This window comes from Alexandromys fortis, unplaced genomic scaffold (genome assembly GCF_014885135.2).
Source record: "Alexandromys fortis isolate MF-2015 unplaced genomic scaffold, M_Fortis_MF-2015_v1.1 scaffold_93, whole genome shotgun sequence".
Lineage (NCBI taxonomy): Eukaryota > Metazoa > Chordata > Mammalia > Rodentia > Cricetidae > Alexandromys > Alexandromys fortis.
This window is the reverse complement of record NW_026067970.1, coordinates 5,989,600-6,008,955: the sequence shown is the minus strand read 5'-3', so window position 1 is coordinate 6,008,955 and position 19,356 is coordinate 5,989,600. Positions and strand designations below refer to the sequence as shown.

General features: G+C 45.9%; 1 protein-coding gene across 4 annotated transcripts in view; it reads right to left on the bottom strand.

Moving 5' to 3' along the window:
- The window catches only part of Mindy4 (MINDY lysine 48 deubiquitinase 4), a 110,408-nt gene that overhangs the window by 61,076 nt on the left and 29,976 nt on the right, over window positions 1–19,356 (bottom strand). The window lies entirely within an intron of this gene.

Below are 19,356 nucleotides of genomic sequence, written 5' to 3'. Positions count from 1 at the left end.
AGAAGGAAAAAGAAGAGGAGGAGGAGGAGGAGGAGGAAGAGGAGGAGGAGGAAGAGGAGGAGGAGGAGGAAGAGGAGGAAGAGGAAGAAGAGGAAGAAGAGGAGGAGGAGGAGGAAGAAGAAACAATAAATGACTCCCAACATTTTACTAGACTCGTCGATCAGTGACTTCTCAGCCGTCATCACAGAAGTTTCTCCTGCAGCACATGGGAACAAATACAGAGACCACAGCAGACAGTGTGCAGAGATGGGGAGACCTTGGAACACTCAGCCCTAAGTGGGACACCTCCATCATTTCCCTCCCTCAGGGCTCAGGGAACCCTTCCGATGTGGAGGCAGAAAGAGTTTCAGTGCCAGAGGAGTGAAGAACATCAAGAAAACAAGGCCCTCTAAACCAACATGATCAAAGCTCATATGAACTCGCAGAGACTGAGGTAGCATGCACAGGGCCTGCAGGGGTCTGTCAGGGCATATTATGTGAGAAAAAAATCTATTTTCAATAAAAGAAAAAAATAATTATCTTAAGTCTATATTTGGATAACTAGGTTTATGCATAATTAAGTTTTTCCTCCCTCTACTCCTTGAAGTTCCCCCCCACTTCCCCTCCTAACTGGATTCACCCCTTTCTGTCTCTCATTAGATAACAAGCAAGCTTCTATGGCTTAATTAAATAAAAGACTTTTTCTGTAAGTGCCAGTGAGAGACCTGGGGTTTAACACCCACTCTATCTAAACCTATATGTCTGTGGGCAAGGTGTTTGCATGATAATGAAACAAATTTCCTTATTGGGGGAGGTGCAGAGAGTCTCTCTCCACTGTGGGACAGTGCACAGACACAGGCCATGAAGAACTGATGCAGCCTGGTCTGAAAAACTCGCTCCTGTGCTGGCATCCCAGTACCTTCAGAAATAGTTCAGTGGGTCCTAGTGCAACGCAGACAGAAGGTGCCTCACTCTTCTATGTCTGCCATTGGACACTTGCCCAGATTAGTTATGCTTCAAGGAAAGCTGCCTCAGGAGAGCAAGGGTATCGATCATCGGCCATTACCGTTAATGAAATGCCAGAACCCTGAGCCATGGAATTCATCTGGTCCCCGTCCCATGGCACAAGAATCTAAAATCTAAGAAATGATCGTAAGTTTTCCCCACATCAGTGATACCCCAGCATGCCTAAAAGAGGTAATGTAAAGGTTTTTAAGGCTTGGGTGGGGGGTAAGCAATCTCTCAAACACATAAACTTCGTAACTTCCTAACTTCATGAGTGACTGGTGAAAGCCTACAGACACAAGCAGCATGCTCAGAGCCAAGACACCAGGGCAGCAGGAGAAGCACTCTGCATTAGAGAGGATGGGGAGGGGCTCCTCAGAGAGATGGGAGGCATAAGAAAGAAGACGCCACTGGGATAGCAGTGAGCAGCTTTGGAGAAACCCATGGATACAAGCAATACTGGAAAAGAGCCGCAAGCCTGCTCTAAGGGGAGAAAAAGAGGCAAGAATAGAATGGAAAAGTTCTCTATAGAACATTCCACAAACATGTGTGTAAGTATTGAAATAAGAAAATCACTTTATACTAATTTAATTAGGTACGTAAGAAAACCATTACCAGATGCCAATACCAGTGGATGAAAGACTCTTAGAAATGAGGCATTTACATGGCCTGCAAGTGGATTACTTATTAACTGCAAAAGGAAAAGTTATCTCCTTGGTAAGAGGGTAACTGATACACACTGAAGTGTGTCCTAACTTAGTGTCACCCAAAATAATAAAACAGTAGCATTACGTCAATGATGTGGGGTAAAGGGCTGGATACATCTTAGACACATTGTCTCTAAAGGCTTAGTGGAAACCCAATATTGAAAGAAGCCATCTAGAAATGCTCCATGACAAACTTGAGCCAAACTTATTGGAGTTAAATGGGAGCTGGCATGTCAGTCAATTCAGTGAATAACATTTATACTGAGAGACAAAAGAAAGTAAGACCCGAAAGCACACTTGGGAACATGTACAAAAATCTCATCAGGGCCTATGCAGTTAGAAAGAGGCTAAGATAATAACACAAGTGACAGCTGACACTGGTGAGGATTAGGACAAGGGGAACACTCACGCACTGCTGGTGGGAGTACAGCCACTATGGAAACCAGTATGGCAGTTCCTCAGGAAGATGAGAATCTATCTACCTCAGGATCCAGGTATACCACTCTTGTACCCATAACCAAGGACACTCCAGCCTACCACAAGGACACCTGACTCAGCCATGTTCATTGCTGCTCTAGTCATAATACCCAGAAACCTAGCTGTCCCTCAACAGAAGAATAAATAAAGAAAATGCACAATTATACAATGGATTATTACTTAACTCTTTAAAAAAAGAGACATCGTAAAATTTGCAAACAAATGGATGAAACTAGAAAAAAAAACATCCTAAGTAAGTGAGGTAAGCCAAATCCAGAAAGATAAATATGGTATGTATTTGCTTATATGTGGATATTAGCTATTAAATAAATGGTAGCCAAGCTACAATCCATAGATCCAAAAAGGGTAGGTATAGAGGAGGGGACACACGGATCTCCCTAGGAGGTGGAAATAGAACAGATTTTTATGGATGGACCAGGGAAGGGACAGGACTGAGATCAGGTAGGTTGGGTAATGGGAGATGAGGTTGAAGGAATTCTAGGATTCTAGCTGGGAAAGACAGCTAAAATCGAGGGGCCTCTGAGGGACTGATGTGGAAATCTAGTGCAGTGGAAACTTACTAAAAAATATGAAGGTGATCCTAATGAAGTCTCCATGTAATGAGGGAGAGTGAGTACCAACTCATCATCTCTTGTTACCAAACGAAGCTTTCAGTACTAAGACTGGGATACATCCAATTGAATTATTGGCCAAAGGGGTTTCATGGAGATCCCCAAACAACCCAGGTTGCTGCCAAGCCAATAGGCTGTTCTCCACAAATTGACAGTGGGTTGTACTGCTGAAGACAACAATGTACACAGCTCATTGACCATGGAGAGGTCACACCGCTGCCTACACAGAACCTTTTCTCCCTACGTTCTAGTATCTTTGGTATGGGAAGGTACTGTGAAAACTACCAAAAGAGAAACAGAAACATCAACCGAGCCACAAAATCTTTAATCTATGATGGTGTCCTGCCTGCAAAATATGCTAGGGCTATGGGTGGCACAAAGTTTGTGGAAGTAGCCAGCCAATGTTTGATTTGGCTTAAGGCCCACTCCACCAGAAGGAACCCATATCAGACACTGCTTGGGTGACCAAGAACCAGACACTAATAGCCTAGAGACATAGGGGAAAACCAAATATTACTGGTCTAAAAAAATAAATGTCTCCTAATGATATTTTGCTACACTTGTAGATAAGTGCCTTGCTCAGTTGTTATCAGAGAAGCTTCCTCATGCAGCAGATGGGAACAAATACAGAGACCCACAGCCAGACATTGGGGGGGGGGCGGGTGGAGACCTTAGAACACACAGCTCTAAATGGGATGTCTCAATCAAATTTCTCCCCTCAGAGCTCAGGGAACCTAGCAGAAGAGGAGGCAGAAGGAATGTGGGAGTCAGAGAGGATGTAGAACTCCAAAAGAACAAGGCCCTCTAAATCAACATGAGCAAAAACTCATATGAACTCTAAGGTGGGATTCCCCTCTGTATGCTGTGAGCATGTTTTATTACCATTGGTTAACAAAGAATCTGCTTTGGCCTATGGCAAGGCAGAATATAGCATGACAGGAAGTCCAAACAGAGACAGAGGAGAAAAGAAGGTGGAGTCAGGGAGATGCCATGTGGCTACCAAAGGAGAAAGATGCCAGAACCTTACCAGTAAGCCACAGCCTTGAGGCAATACACAAATTAATAGAAATGGGTGAATTTAAGATGCAAGAGCTAACTAGAAATATGCCTGATCCATCGGCCAAGCAATGTTGTGATTACTCGGGTCTGGGCAGCCAGGAAACAAATGCACAGTCTCCTCTTCCCGAGCTCACAGAGACTGAAGTGGCATGCACAGGGCTGCCCCGGGTCTCTTCATATCTCTTATAGCTTTCAGTTTAGTCTTTTCTGGGACTTCTGAATATGTAAATGAGTGGGTCTCTAATCCTTGTGTCTTCTCCTGGGGCTCTTTTCCTTCTACTGGTTTGCCTTGTTCAACTTCAATATGACAGTATGTTTTTGTTATATCTTACTACATTTTACTTTGTTCTGTTTGGTTGTTATCTCTTAGAAGCCAGTTCTTTTCTAATGACAGTCAGAAAAGGGTGGGATGGGAGGTAGGGAGGAACTGGGAGGAGTAGAGGGAAGGAAAACTGCAATCAGGATGTATTATATGAGAAAAGAATCTATTTTTAATAAAAAGAACGAGGTGCCTCATTCTCCTGCATCCACCACTGAACACTTGACCAGACTAGTTAGTTACAGGTTATAACAAAAGCTATAAACAGTATTACTGGATTTGCCCCTGAGGGACAAAGGGCCCTGTGGCCGAGCAGAAAATGTTCCTGCCCTTAGGAAATTTGAGATGAAATGTCATGATAACAACTTTTATTCTCAAGTGGATCAGTAAAACAATGTGTAAACATAAACATGGACAGATACATTAGTATGAAACAAAAAATAAGCCAGGCTGTGGTGGACCACGCCTTTAATCCCAGCACTTGAGAGGCAGAGACAAGTGGATCTCTGTGAGTTCGAGGACAGCCTGGTCTACAGAGTGAGTTGCAGGACAGCCAGGACTGTTTCACAGAGAAACCCTGTCTCAAAAAACCAGAAAGAAAGAAAGAAAGAAAGAAAGAAAGAAAGAAAGAAAGAAAGAAAGAAAGAAAGAAAGAAAGAAAGANNNNAGGGAGGGAGGGAGGGAGGGAGGGAGGGAGGGAGGGAGGAAGGAAGGAAGGAAGGAAGGAAGGAAGGAAGGAAGGAAGGAAGGAAGGAAGGAAGGAAGGAAAGGAAGGAGACAGGCAGATCTTGACAACTACTGAATTTAAGTGACAGGGACACAGGTGTTCATTTACTATGCTTCTAGTTTTACTGCAGGGTTGAGCTTTTTTATGTTAAGTGGGGAGGGGGGGACTTGGTGAGCTTAAACTGCAGATGTTAAACAAGGAGGAGACTATCAGGAGCTATTAAAGGACAGTACCCAGTCTGGAAAGAGAAGCTGCCTGGAGGATCAAATGAGAGACACCAGAGAGCAACAACACTGCCACCCAAGGCACCCTGAAGAGGGGTTGCCAGAGGAAAGAAACAGCAAAATGTAGGGCAATGCTGCAAAGGAAACTGCTAAGAATTTCAAGATCTGGGGGCTGGAGAGATGGCTTAGAGGTTAAGAGCACTGATTGCCCTTCCAGAGGTCCTGAGTTCAATTCCCAGCAACTACATGGTGGCTCACAACCATCTGTAATGAGATCTGATACCCTCTTCTGATCTGGAGGCCTACATGTAGGCAGAATACTATATACATAATAAATAAATCTTTTTTAAAAAATTTCAAGGTCCGAATCTTCATGGGCATGCAGTCAGCACCAGTAGGATGTATAAGCAGTAACACACGTCTAGACGCATCATACTGAGATGATCAGAGAGCCACAGAGAACGAGAACGGCCCAGAGAAAAGGTAGGTTGCCTAGAGACAGCTCTAACAGAAGACTTGTCAATAGCAGCAACAGAGGTGGAAGACACCTTAAGAGTGGCTAGAACCATAACCATCGATTGAGAAATTCCCAACTAAAATTAACATTAAAGGTAAGCTGAAGACAGTCCCAGGCCAAGACTTCCAAGCTTACTCTCATAGACCTTCGCTGAGCAAATTACTGAAGGGCACATCAGGTAAAAAAAAAAAAAAAAAGCGAAACTGGAAAACAAACATTTAAGTAAAACTAAATGATAATGGACAATAAAAGTAGTCATAGCCACACCCAATGGGAACACCAAAACCAAAGGGAAACACAACTATACACATGAGACAGAGAAAGAGCAGCGAAGTGATCACCAGGCTCAATCTTCTCCTTCCTGAGGGGTAGACTGATCTGGCTTGAGGTGTGGAGTCAATCATGATAAAGGTTTAAGAGTGACTGTGGGGGACTATAACAACACCTTGTGTGATCTCCAAGTCAAAGGAAAAGAAGCGTTCGTGGACTCTGGACAGAAGCACCGCCAGAGAGAAGCTAGGCGGCTTCCTGCAGGCCTAGGCTGACCATCTGACTCTGTGATGGGAGTCCTAGGCACAGCAGGCCAAAGAACTGAAGACAGGAACTCAACCAAACCTGTACAGGAATGTCCACACATGCAGCATTAGTTACAGTAGCCTAAAGGCAGAAGTTACCTGAACGCCTATCAGTGTGTAAGAGAAGAAACAATAGAATACCATTCAGCCACATGAAGGAATAGATACTAAGCTACAATGTCAATGTCAATGAGCCTCATAGGAATCAGACACCAAAAGTCACATGCCACACAGTTCCATTTGTGTGACTTATCACATACCGCCCACTGCCTGGAGCTAAGAGGTAGGGGGACTGAGAGGGACTGCGTAAGGGATGAATAACAGATCTTACTTGAAGAGAAAAAATGTTTTAGAACTATAGAGTTGGTGGTTACATGACTGTACTAAATGTTCACTTTACATGAGTCAATTCAAAGAAGAAGAAAAAAATAATAACACAGCGAAATGAAAGCATGCAATGGAACAAGACAAAGAGAAGCTATTATGTCAGTAACTAAGGGAGGAAAGCTGACTAACCTTGCAATGAAAACACAGACACTTGGGCTGGAGAGATGGCTAGAGAATAAGACCACTGGCTGCTCTTCCAGAGGGTTCAGGTCCCAGCACCCACATGGTGGCTCACAACCATCCAAACTCCAGTTCCAGGGGATCCCGCGCCTTCTGTTGGACTAGGCAGGCACTGCATACGTGTGGTGCACAGACATAACACCCATACACCCATAAACATAAAATGGAAATAAATCTACCTGTATGTTCTTTCAGGAGAAATGGCATGACACAGAAGCTCCCCAGGAAAATACAGGAACTACGCCACTTGTATACCAGCCGTTCTAAAGTCCAGAGACAAAAACATTACCAGGGAAAATAGAATTTAGAAATAAAACGTTATTGGTGATAAGTCTATTTATTACAGAATTAAAAAGTGAATATGTGGCCACCGTGAATCTCTCCTAACAGCAGTCCCAAAGTACAGGACCAAGGCCTTGACAGAACAAAAGGAAGACAGAGGATGTGCTCAACCTGTGGATACAGTAGGAAATTTTAGCTCACCTCCTTCAGCAGATAATACCTCAGATAGGGAGGGGAGACAGCTAAGAATAAAGAATATTTGAGTGTCAAAATACCATGCTTGATTTAACACATCCAATTATTAAACAACATATATTCTTGGCAAGTCCATTGTGCTTAATTATAATAGCTGAATACAAGCAAGCTGAAAAATCTCAAAATATTCCAAGCTGTATTTCTGACTGCAAAGAATTTTTTGAAATTCAATAATAAAGAACAGTTCCTCTACACTCCTCCCAAAAAAGAGTCTGTGCATTCGTAACTCTAAAGAAATGACAGTAGAAATTAGAAACATTCCAAAGGGGTGAGCACTAACAATGCAACTCTAGGGAGCACTTAGGCGGTTAACAACAGGAACTGGGTGGCACAGGGAACCTGTTACTGTGCAGGCTGTACAGCAAGGAGCCGAGCCCTGCAACAGTAGGGTTTGGCAGAAGAGAGCAGATGCAGGGGAAGGAAGGACAAGACTTAAGGTGAGGAAAATACATGGTGCAGCAGTCCCCAAAGCCAGGTCTTTGTGGGTGGAGAGGAACAGAAGCGCCCCTTAGGAGTCCACACGGTGCTAGCCTGGTTCATCAGAACTGCCAAGGAGGAAGGATGGGGTGAATATCTTTAAGGCAAGGGGGGTTAGAGCTAAACATTTTAGACAGAACGTCTTCAGTAAGAAGCAAATAAACGGGGTCAAGACAAGGCATTTGAAAACTAACAAACTGGAAGGTTTTCTAGAAAAATCTCAAAACTGGGCTGGTAAGACAGCTCAGTGAGTAAGGAACTTGGCATGCCAGCCTGGTGGTCAGAGTCCAGACCCAATAAAGGTGGACGGAGAGGACACGTTCCACAAAGCTGACCTCTGAACTTTGCACGAACATGCTCACACACGCGCGCACACGAGTTAATCCAAACAGAAAAATCACAAAAGTGATGCAAGAATGAACAGAAAATCTGAAACTATAATCATTTTTTAAAACCACTACTAGGCAGGATGCTCATGTCCATAGCCCCGACAAACACACGCACAGAATGGAGGTCGGAGGTGCACTCAAGCCGGAACTCAAGAGCAGCCTGAGCAACGTACTGATGTCTGGATCCTGAAAAGTAAATACCTGCTTAAAACATCTTTTTAAAAGTCAGTCATATTTTCCTTCTCAACACACACACACAAGGGGGCCTTGCTGATTTTGCCACCAAATCCACAGAACTCTCCCCAGTTTCAACACTAAATATAGCACCTTCTGGTCCTGGCCCCCACTTGGCTAGGAATCCAGAGCACCCCTGAAACCCTGTGCTTATTTGTGCACCAGTTTTCTCACTGATAAAAGCATCCCTCAAAGAAGCTTCTGGAAACTGAATGGCTGTGTCAAGTACAGAGCCCAGCCCCCACCATACAAAGCAGCTGCTACAAGTTAGCTGAGGCGCAGGAGGATGCGAGGGGAGCCTTGACTCCAAGAAAACTCACATGTGCCCACGGAAGTGCAAAATCCGAAACAAAACCCTGGACAACTGCACTGGCCCTGAGTCTGAAGAAAATTATGACCCCACAGGGATGCAAGAAATTAACAGCAGCAAGTTTAATAATGTAATTCACACCGACACAAGAGAGATTTAAAATACAAAATAGCTCCAACAGATGCTGCAAAGGCACTCGGTAAAAAACAAATCCCCACAGACAGTCCTACAGAAGAGAACTCAGGGCAAGCTCAAGGGAGGAAGTGGCTTTTCGAACCCTGAGTCCACATCCACAGTACTAAGCGTCCCATTCAAGGTACATCTGAGGCACACAACAAGGGAAGGGACCCTGACGTCGAGTGCCACAGAGGAATCTGGCCAAGCAGTCAAGGATCGCATGCACCAAAGACTGACATTACTGGCTGCAAACTAATCAAGTCTCACACCGCCCCCATTTTACCTGAGGTGCTCTAAGGATGCTAACCTGAGGCGTCTCTGTGGTGCTCTCAGGCTGTGAACATCTGGTGATCCTGGCCTTCAGCCCTTCAGACATATCCTACCCTAGACCCCTCAGAAGTGCCCTCTTTGCATCTGCATGCTGCTCTCTCTTTTTTTTTTTTTTTTTTTTTTTTGCATTTCCAGCAGAAACCTTGCACTTAAAAGACTGCCTTGAGGAGAAGCAGCCAGTCTTTGTGTGTCCCATCCTTGGGCCGGCTGAGAGGAAGGGCTTTCTGAAAACTTCCGAGTGCTCCATAGAAGAGTTTCTTTCTCTTTTCACCTTGCTGTCCCCATTTCTCTGGCTTCCTATGTAGTCCCAGCCGAGGTCCCTGTGGGAAAGTGGAGGTGCCGTGCTGAGGTTAGACGCAAGGGATGCTGAGAAGCCACCTGTTGGAGTTCCTCCCAAGCTCGGGCAGGAAGAGGGAGGAAGTTATGAGCCGCTCACCTCTGGTGACCAGTGTGATGGATGTGAGGTGTCCGAGCCTATGGAGGGGCTTCCTGTGCCTCCCTCCACCACCAGATCACCAGACGTTTTTAAAATTAAGTCACCGAGAACATGAGGTCTCGGGAAGGACTTCAGGTGATCAAGAAGTCATTGTGTGCCCCAACCATACAATGTTAGCACAGCGACCTAAACAAGTCTCGACTTCACACTCAGCTTGCCAGTTCCCCAAACATCAGCCTTCAGAATAGAGAGAAAACCTTTTTTCTTCTTCTTCAATCCTTTCTCTTTTCTCTCACCATCTTTTTCCTTTCCTCTTGAGGATATGGAAAACCTGACTATAATTGGCTGGTCTGATTATTTCCTGTAAGAAAGCTCTCTGCTTGGAACACTGTGAAAACAATCTGCCTTAACAATTCAACCCAAATAAATGATCTTCCTGCAACTGGTGAAAATCCCTAATTGGGAATTGGGCTGCAGACCCAGGTCTCTCTCATCCGGGTCCATGATGACGAAGGTCGGACAAAGATAGGCATCACCCGGTGATGACAGATTGGGGGTGGGGCACCAAAGGCCCTGCATCCTCCTGGAAAATCCATCGGCCCAGTATCTGGCTAGAGGGAACACACGTTGTACCCCGGCCTCCTGAACCATTGTTCTTGGGGGTGATAATTTCTCAGCTTAACTCTCTTTCCGTATGTGTCCCTCCTGAAATGCTCGGGCACACGCCCTTGACAAGAAGTATGCAGAGGCCGGGCAAGATCCAAGATCACGTCCAACATTTCTCCTTCCTGTATATCTATTCCATGAGTCAAGCTGGAACATTCCAGGAACAAAGAAATTTACCCTAGTCTCACGTTCAGAGGGTTCCTTCAAGGGCACACAGTTTGCAAAACAAAACTGGACGAGCAATGACCTTCGCTCAGATTGTAATCCTATTCTTCCACTTTGGCTCATGGCTTCTACACAGTTAGTATTGAACGGATGTTCCCTGTGGGAGCGCTGGAGCTCCCAGAGTTCACCTAGATGTGCCTCATTGTCTGGAAAGCTAGAAACCATTCCAGACCTAGTCTAACCTGCAGTGGTTCTTAACCTTCCTAATGCTGTGACCCTTCAATACAGTTCCTCATATTGTGGTTACCCCTAACCATAGAGCTTTTTCATTGCTGCTTCATAACTGTGATTTTGCTACCATTATGAATCGTTATGTAAATGTCTGATACGTAGGATATCTGACAGGTGACCCCTGTAGAAGGGTCATTTGACAGACTGAGAGCCACTGACTTAGAAGAATGGAGTGGGGTGGGAGGGAGGGAAGTGTTTTTCCCAAGATCCTAGGAGCAGGCAAGACCAGGCACATAATCTACACAATAATGTAGACATTCTGGTCCATTCATTTCCAACTATCCCGTGCTGGAAGCTGGAGGCCTTGCTTGCATCTTCTTACTACTTAAGCCACATTAGGGCAGGTTGCCCTTCCTTCTGGGGACACTACTGAGCAAGACTTTGTGGTTCTCATTCTGCTTGCCCTTGTATAGGGCTGAAGTTTCTAGGCTGAGTTCAACTCTACTAGGTAACTGATGTCAAGAGGCAGGAATTGAATAAACTGTGGGAAGAGACTGGTGTGATAGTTCACACCTTCAATCCCAGCACCTGGGACAGAGCCAGGCAGAGCTCTGTGAGGTCAAGGCCAGCCTCGTCTATGTACCAAGTTCCAGGACAGCCAGAGCAACATAGAGAGAGAGACTGTCTCAAAAAAAAAATGTGTAGAGAAGAATTAGCATCTTCTTGGGGGGAAGTAGTCACTATGGATTGCATCTCTGGACCATGGCCAAGTTAATCAAAGCAACCAATTTTCTGACTGAGACAGACAGTTCACAAGACATAATGATGCCTGTCCATGATCCACTTTCACCATGGTCTTGCCACCGCCCCTCTGCCCACTACTATGGGCTACCAGGTTCAAGCAAGCCCACTCGCGGTAAAAAGCTGGATGTGCCCAAGATTGCTAAAGAAGCTTGAGGATCCTGACCCATACAGGATCGGAGGTATTCCAGAGGTGAGCAGATCCCAGCCTACACCGCCAGCCAACACACCCATTGAGGTTAGCTGTGACTAGGACTCCCTGACTCCTAGTCCATCCCCTCCCAGTGGCATGAAGACCCAACAGAAATGGCTCTACCAGGGGCAAAGCTTCCCAGGCCTGGCTCCCAAGGATGGCAGGAGAGTCTGGGATAGAAAGGATTGTCTCCATAACCTTGACCCTGCTACAGGGTGTCTGTGGTCCTCCTCTGAGTGATAAAAGGTTCAGACAGGCTGCCTGGAAGGCATTGCATAAGTGGCTGGGATTTCCACAGTGGCTAGGAAGCTGTGTGAAGACGTTTGCCTAGCTGTGAATAGAAGCTACTTTGGGGCAGCAGTCCTACCCTTACTGATGCAATAAAGACCAGTGAACACATCCAGGGAAGGGAGCCATGCCAAAGAGAAAGGCCTACTTTCCCCAGGGCCCATCAATCATTCAATCAAGTTAGTTCTGTTTGGTTAAGTATGCCAAAAACAGTGTAAAACAACTTCTAGGTTGACATACTTTCATTTTGAACACACAAAACATTCTCTGCTAGCCACACTCATTAAAGTCCTGTGAGGGACAGGTGTGAACAGCCATTCAGATGGAGACAAATGAGAACGCAAAGGCATTCTTGTTAAACGAAACTTGTTTTGCCAAGTGGCCTTCGGATCTTTCCCCTGACCTGGGTCTCCCTTCCTGTGACAGTGTGTGTTCTACATGTCAGCTTTGCCCTTAGGATAGCCACTGTCCGCTTTCCCAGGCCCCCTCAGAGCAATTCTCAAGTTTAATTCTCCTAAGTCCTGTGCAAAACACAGGGACTCTCAGCCTTGTTTTTACAAATGAGGACACTGGGGCTCAGACTCCAGCTGTCCCCCACAAACTTGTCCCCCAACTCCTAGGTCCGTAGTGACACAGAGGAAAGGGGAAACCCTACAGTAAAGTGTTTCACAGAGCCTTGCCGCTTGATAGGTGGACCCTTCACCTCAAGATGACCGTTTATCTCAACAGTATGGAAGGGTATTAATTTCATCCAAAAATTATAATGACCCAAATGGTCTATTTTATCATTAAGTTCACACATCTCCAGGAGTCCTCCTTCACATAGGGTCTTCAAGATGTATACATGCCATTTGTTATTTTTAGAAAATTCACAAAAATAAGATTATTTCTTTTCCTTCTCTTAAAGTCCACCCAGCTAGGCCTAATGATCAAAGCTTGTAATCTCAGCACTCAGTAGGCTGAAGTAGGAAGATCACAAGGTCAAGGTCACAAGGTCAAGGTGTGCCAAAGCAGCAGAACGAATACATCTGAATAAATTTTTAAAGTATTTTTATTTATTCGGATGTATTTATTATCTATTCAGATGTATTTATTAGGGGGACAAGGAGGTTTCTCCATTGGTAAAGAGCTTTTCATACAACAATGAAGACATGAGTTCAATCCCCAGGAGCCAAAGGAAAGGCTCAGCATAGAGCCCACACCTGCAATCCCAGAGCTAAAGAAGTAGACAGAAGATTCTGGGGGCTTGCTGGCCAGTCATCTAGCCAAACTGGCAAACTCTAGATCCAATGAGAGACCATGCCTCAAGAAATAAGGTCGAGAGAAAATAAGGTAGGCGTCTTATGTTGGCCCCTGACTTCCACGCACACGAGCACACGTGTACACACAAACACATCCATGAAATTTCCAAGGGCCACAGGGAAGCTCAGTGGTCAAGAACCTACCCAGCATGAATAAAAGCATTTATTAAGTTCAGTGATAGAGAATGCCCAGCATGTATAAAGCTGGGCTTAACAATCAGGAAAAAATAATAAGAAAGAACTTTAGGGGCCACCCAGACAGACATGGGCAAGTCTCAGGCCCATAAATTCTGAACCTCTTTCTGAAACTGACCTGGGTCTAGGATTTGTTCATGGTAGTGAGGATTGAAACTGTAACCTCAGTCATGCTAGGCAAAAGTTCTGTCATAGGGCTATACCCTCAAGCCCGCTGCGCCCCCATCCTTACCCCCTTTTTTGAGACAGGGTCTCACTATATTGTTCTTACTGATCTTGGACTGTGAACATGACTCTCAAGTAGCTGGAATTACAAACCTTCCCCACAAGACCTGACTCCGGTATCTTTTTAATTAATTTTTCTACTAATCCTTCAATCCCTGGAGCCCATGACCCGTTGTAGCAGGTGGATGACCAGAGGTCTCTTCAGGCACACAGGCCCCGGGAAGCCTCAGTTTGGATGGAGAACAGATACACCAAAACCAGCTCATTTAGTTCCTCTCCCTTCCATCCCACATTGCCCAGTATGGGAAAAGTTTCTCCAGGAAATTTTGACCTACTCTTACAGCACAGAGGACAGACTGTTTTCTGGATATTTCTTAGAAGAAGGAGAAGGATGACATTGCCTCAAGTTTATTAACCTTGTAAGACTGGGCAGTATACTACTTAACACACATAAACCAGAGAGCTGTGGAATTTCATGAGTAAGCCAGCCCCGACTTAGAACCAGCTCACCCTGGACTAAAATTAGATGCGTCCCTGAGCCAGAGAAGCTGCCTCCTGTGCCTCTCCTGGCAGCAATTTCCACTAGAAATGAGGTGTGAATATTCCTGAGTCCAAATTAAGGCTCCCCTCCCTCTCTGCTCCCCCAGTCTCTAAGGAGAGGGCTCCCCCCTGGCCCCCCGCTGTTGAACAGTTCATGTGTGGGAAGGCTGACAGGTGAGGTATTCGCTGAGAAATTGGGGCGTGGCTGAGAATCCAGGTATCCATGGTTGGTCTGGGGAGTGGGCATCAGTGCTGACGCTTTCTCTGAGTCCCAAAGCTGCAGAGCACAAACTGCCCTAAGAAGCCAGAAGATGGGGATTTGAGATTTTCAGCACAGGGCACATTTAACTTCTGGACCTTAGCGGTACAGTATTTCGTGGGAGCTTATAAGAGGGCAGGGATGTAAGGAACATAATCTCTTTTCACCTTAACAGTGAAACTTCTGCCAAAGCTGGGGGGTGGGGTGGTACACACTTTGAATTCTGCACTTGAGAGGCAGAGGCAGGCAGATATCTATGAGTTCAAGGCCAGCCTGGTTTACATATGGTGAGTTCCAGAACAGCCAGAGCTATATAGTGAGAGCCTGTCTCAAACACACACACACACACACACACACACACACACTAAGCAAAAGTTACAAACTTCTGTCATAGCAGAATGAAGCCCTTGCTTTACTGGATTCTAAGGATCTGAATCTAATGAGACAGACATGTATCTCCCAAATCCCAAGCCCTTGCTCCCCTGGCTTCATCCTCATGCCATCATACCTCCCACAGCAGGCCGCTGTCCAGAGACACAGACTAAACTACAGTCCCCAAATCCTGTAGGCAAGAAACAGCCCCAGTAACTCAGTCGGCAGGAAGAGCTTTGACCAATGGTATCTGGAGCTGTTTCCAGAATAAATATGAATCTTTTTGAAGCAGCTAGAACCACGCCAAACAGTCTGCTGGTGGAAATGTCATGTTGAACTCCATGAGGTATGTCTAATCAAAGGGTCAGGGTTCCAAGCAAAGAGCCAGGGGGTCAGAAACAGGTTCTGGGCCTTGCAGGATGAACGGGGGTGATGTGAAGTGACGGAGGGGCAGAAGCCAGCTTCCCAGTGACCAAAGGGACAACACTGAGGCGGGCTGCTGTCTGGGCAACTGGTGCAAGCTGCCAGTTCTGCGATAGACACGGCTCCCAGGAGTCATCCCCGTGTGGCACAGGGGTTGCTATACACATCCCAATCGTCAGTCACGTCAGCATGTGCCCTCAGTTTCTTGGTGAGCCCATTTTACGCCATCACTTCACCCAGATTTCAACATTTAATGACACACACTCTGACCTCGGTCTTTTCTCAGTAGTAAGAAGTACATCTCATTTGCCACCCACTTTTCCCTACCTGTTCCATGTGCTTTAAATTTGCCTTCACTGAAAACAGAACAAAGCAAAACACACAGACGTGCAAGTGAGAGAATACAAACACACTAGTGCACCCTCACTTATGATGTCAAGTCACACTTGCCATGGTTTCTTTCAATACGTGCATGTAGATACACACATTCTCTTTCTTGGAGGGGGCGAGGGAGTTGTTTTGCTGAACCATTTGGAAGTAAGTTGCGATGTCATGCCACACCACAGCTGAGTACTTCAGCCTGCCTCTCCTAAAACAGCAACACTCATCCTGAGATTTCTAGGTGACTCATTTATATGACGACATTTCAAAGCCAGGATCATTGCCTAAGTGCTCCCAAATTCCCACATTTAGGGCCCGTTCCCTTTGGAGTCGTTTCTTCAAAAAGAAGAATAATAAAGCAGTTGTAATGTCTTCGCCGAACAGTAAATGAGCAAGCCATGCTTTTGTTTGGATCTAAAATAGGATATGTTCAACTTTTCTTCATTTAATTTGTTCCTGGAGCTTCTAAGGTTGGCTAATTGGTCACATCTAGGATGGAAAGTGATTTGAGACTTGTTGGGAAGTTTGGGTAGGACACAGGGATGACTTTGGGCTAGTCTATGATGTGAGTAGATTTCCTTGGCAGATTTAGGGCTGGCCTGGGGACAGCTATCACATGACCTTCATACAACAGCTTCTACGCTGCTTCCTGGAAGTGGGTGCAAAATAATGAACTTGTCTCTAGATCTCTTGTAGGGGCAGAGGGCTGGGCCTGGCTCCCATTAGGTGATGCTCCTGGGGTTCTTAGTGGCCTTCTCTCTTTTCACCCCAAAGAAATGTTACATGGAGAGAAAGAATCTAAACAAAGTGACCCTGGGTCAACAGGGAGCCATATTGTCACTTATAAGAATTCTCCTATTCCCAGAGTCTTCGCACTTGCCTAAGCAACAGAAGGGAGATGGAGATGGAGAATCACAGTCGTGTTGGTTGGCAGCTACTGTGCCAGTCCATAGTCCAGGAGAGAAGTGAACAGTCACACCCATACCAGCCTCCAGAACTGTCAAGTGGAGAGACCTCTTCCCCCTTGACCTTCACGGCAGAGGGGGGAAAACCTTCACCACCAAGCAAGTCCACTGTCATGAGTGACTGTCATCAACCAAGCAGCCACATCTTGGGGAGTCATCTGTGCCCTCTTACAAAAGATCACCCCATGTGGGCTTGTTGACTGCTTACTCTCCTTCATGGGGTGGGGTACCCAGTGCTCCCTCCCACGTTTGTAAGTAGGAGTCCTGGGGGCAGGGCTAGGGTACACACAGGCTTTGAAGACCAGAGTCGGGGTTCCATCTTTGCATGTAGAGATAACCCCTCATCCCTGTTGGGTAAAGACTTCCCAGATGCAGCTTTTTGGGGAGAAGAGCACCCACACCCCAGAAGCAACCCTATGCCCTATAAGAAAGCCCAATAAACTCTTAGGTTTCCAGAAGTGAACTTTGGAGGAATCATGCCTCCACCTCTCATTGGGATCTTAGGAGGAGGCACAGACATTGCTCATGACAACCCTTGGGAAGGAATTTTAGCATACCATCCATCCACAAATGCACCAGAGGAACTAGTAACCTAAGCCATCAGGAGAGACATGCCGAGAATAGAGACACCCAGGAATATAGGATATCACCGCCCTTGACCACAGTCCTCACTGGGACTTGAACATCTCTCATTAGCCATCACAGTCTTGTATAGTATGATGCTAACCTTGTTATCCCACTCAGAAAATTCCCATCTGTTCAGGAACATGCCCATCTAAAAACAATCAGCAGGGGTTGAAATGATGCAGCTGAGATCAGCTGTAGAGGACCACAGTCGCTTCCCAGTACCTCCATGGCAACTCACAACAGTCTGAAACTCCCGGTTCAAGGGATCCAGCACCCTCTCTGAACTTCGGATATACCGGGCACTCATGTAGTAGTGCACAAACAAACATGCAGGCAAAATCCTCACACACATAAAATAGAAATAAATAAATAATGTTTTTAAAAACAACAAAGTGTTTTACCTAACCAAAGGAATGGGAAGATTGTTATTAAAGTAACTGTTATGGAATGTATGCTTTATGTACATTACTTTATTTCTTTATAATAACAAGACAATCCTACAAAGGTAAGTATTATCCCACTTTAGAGGAATAAACTCCTCTACAAAGAAGAGAGAAGACTGCCTAAGGTCACCCTGTTAGTATGTGGCAGAGCTGACCTGTACTCAAATCTGTTCAACTCTAAATACAAAGCCTCTCTTGCCTTGCTATGCTGGGAGTCCCTAAGATGCTGAGCTGGGCTTCAAGATCCTGCAACAGTATCAAATGCGGCTTCCCAAGTGGCAGTCCACCACAACTGGATGTTCCAAAGCTCGGCTAGATTGAAAGCCAGTGGCTCACAGGCTCTGCTGAATAGAATCAGCCCTTTCAGTAGGGACTTAAAAGGCACTTTGGAGACTTGCAATGCCCGCTGGGGCCATCATGACGGAAATCAATTATCATCATGGAACATGGCAGAAAATGAATTGTAGGAACTCTCCCCCTGGCAGACCCAACCCTAGCAGACACGCAGACTCTTCCAGGCTCTATGGATGATGTATTTCTGCTCTCTGCAGCTGAACCCAGGCCTTGGTTTGCAAGCATGTTCCCGTCTTACCCGACTTGCAAACACTCTTCCATCCCTTAATTACCCACAAGCCCCAACCGCCACCCACACCCTAGGCTTCTCTTACTGCTGAAGTTCCTCTGGTGGGACTCTTGGTTCTCTGGGTGTCCTTACCCATCTTGTTCCTCAGTGTCATGTAATCCACCTTCTACCCCAGCCTGCTACCCAGAGCACTCTCCCCAGAGCCACCGATGAGTCCTGCCATTCAAATCTGCCACTAGATGGGCATCGTACCACCCTCCCCAAGCCACCAGTCACTGCCTCCTGGAGACCATCTCTGCCTCACCGGGACTGAAACAGACTCCCCAGTCTCCCTTCTATGCTGACCACTCCTTTCTCTTGCCCCATGCCAAGCATGTGGGTCTCCTGCTGCAAGATTCTGGCCTTGATGCATTCATCAGTCACTCTTGGCAATGTCCACCTTGCAAGCACTTCGCCAGCCAGAGCTAAGCCAGCACCACCCTAATGATCTAATGATCCTCTCTCCCCAAGCCTCTTGGCAGACTTTGCACAGGATCTGTATTCTGCTTGACTTGAAATATGGGAACAAAAGCTCCCCTGTAAGTGTCCAGAAACACCCATCTTCTTTCTGGTCCATACGGTCCTGCATCCTCACAGCCCCCAACCTCCAGGCTCACAGCCTTCCTTGCATCCCACACCCTCAGGTTTCTTCTCTCTGGAACTCAGCTCCTTGCCCCTCTGCCACTTTGTTCAGGACTACACTGGACTAGGCTTCCTTTAGCATGGCTCTACCTGGTAATCGATCCAAGTCTCCACACATAAAGGATGAAGAGGTAGAAATGCCTATTTGGTCAGTACATGTATTTACTCAGTACATGTATGCATCAAGATATCATACTGTACCCAGCAATATGCACAATTATTATGCACTAATCCAAAGGTGTTTAAAGTTTAAGGATACAAAAATAGTATCTTTTGGGGCAGGAGGGTTTAGGACAGTCTCTGTGTAGCCCTGGCTATTCTAGAACTCACTCTATACAC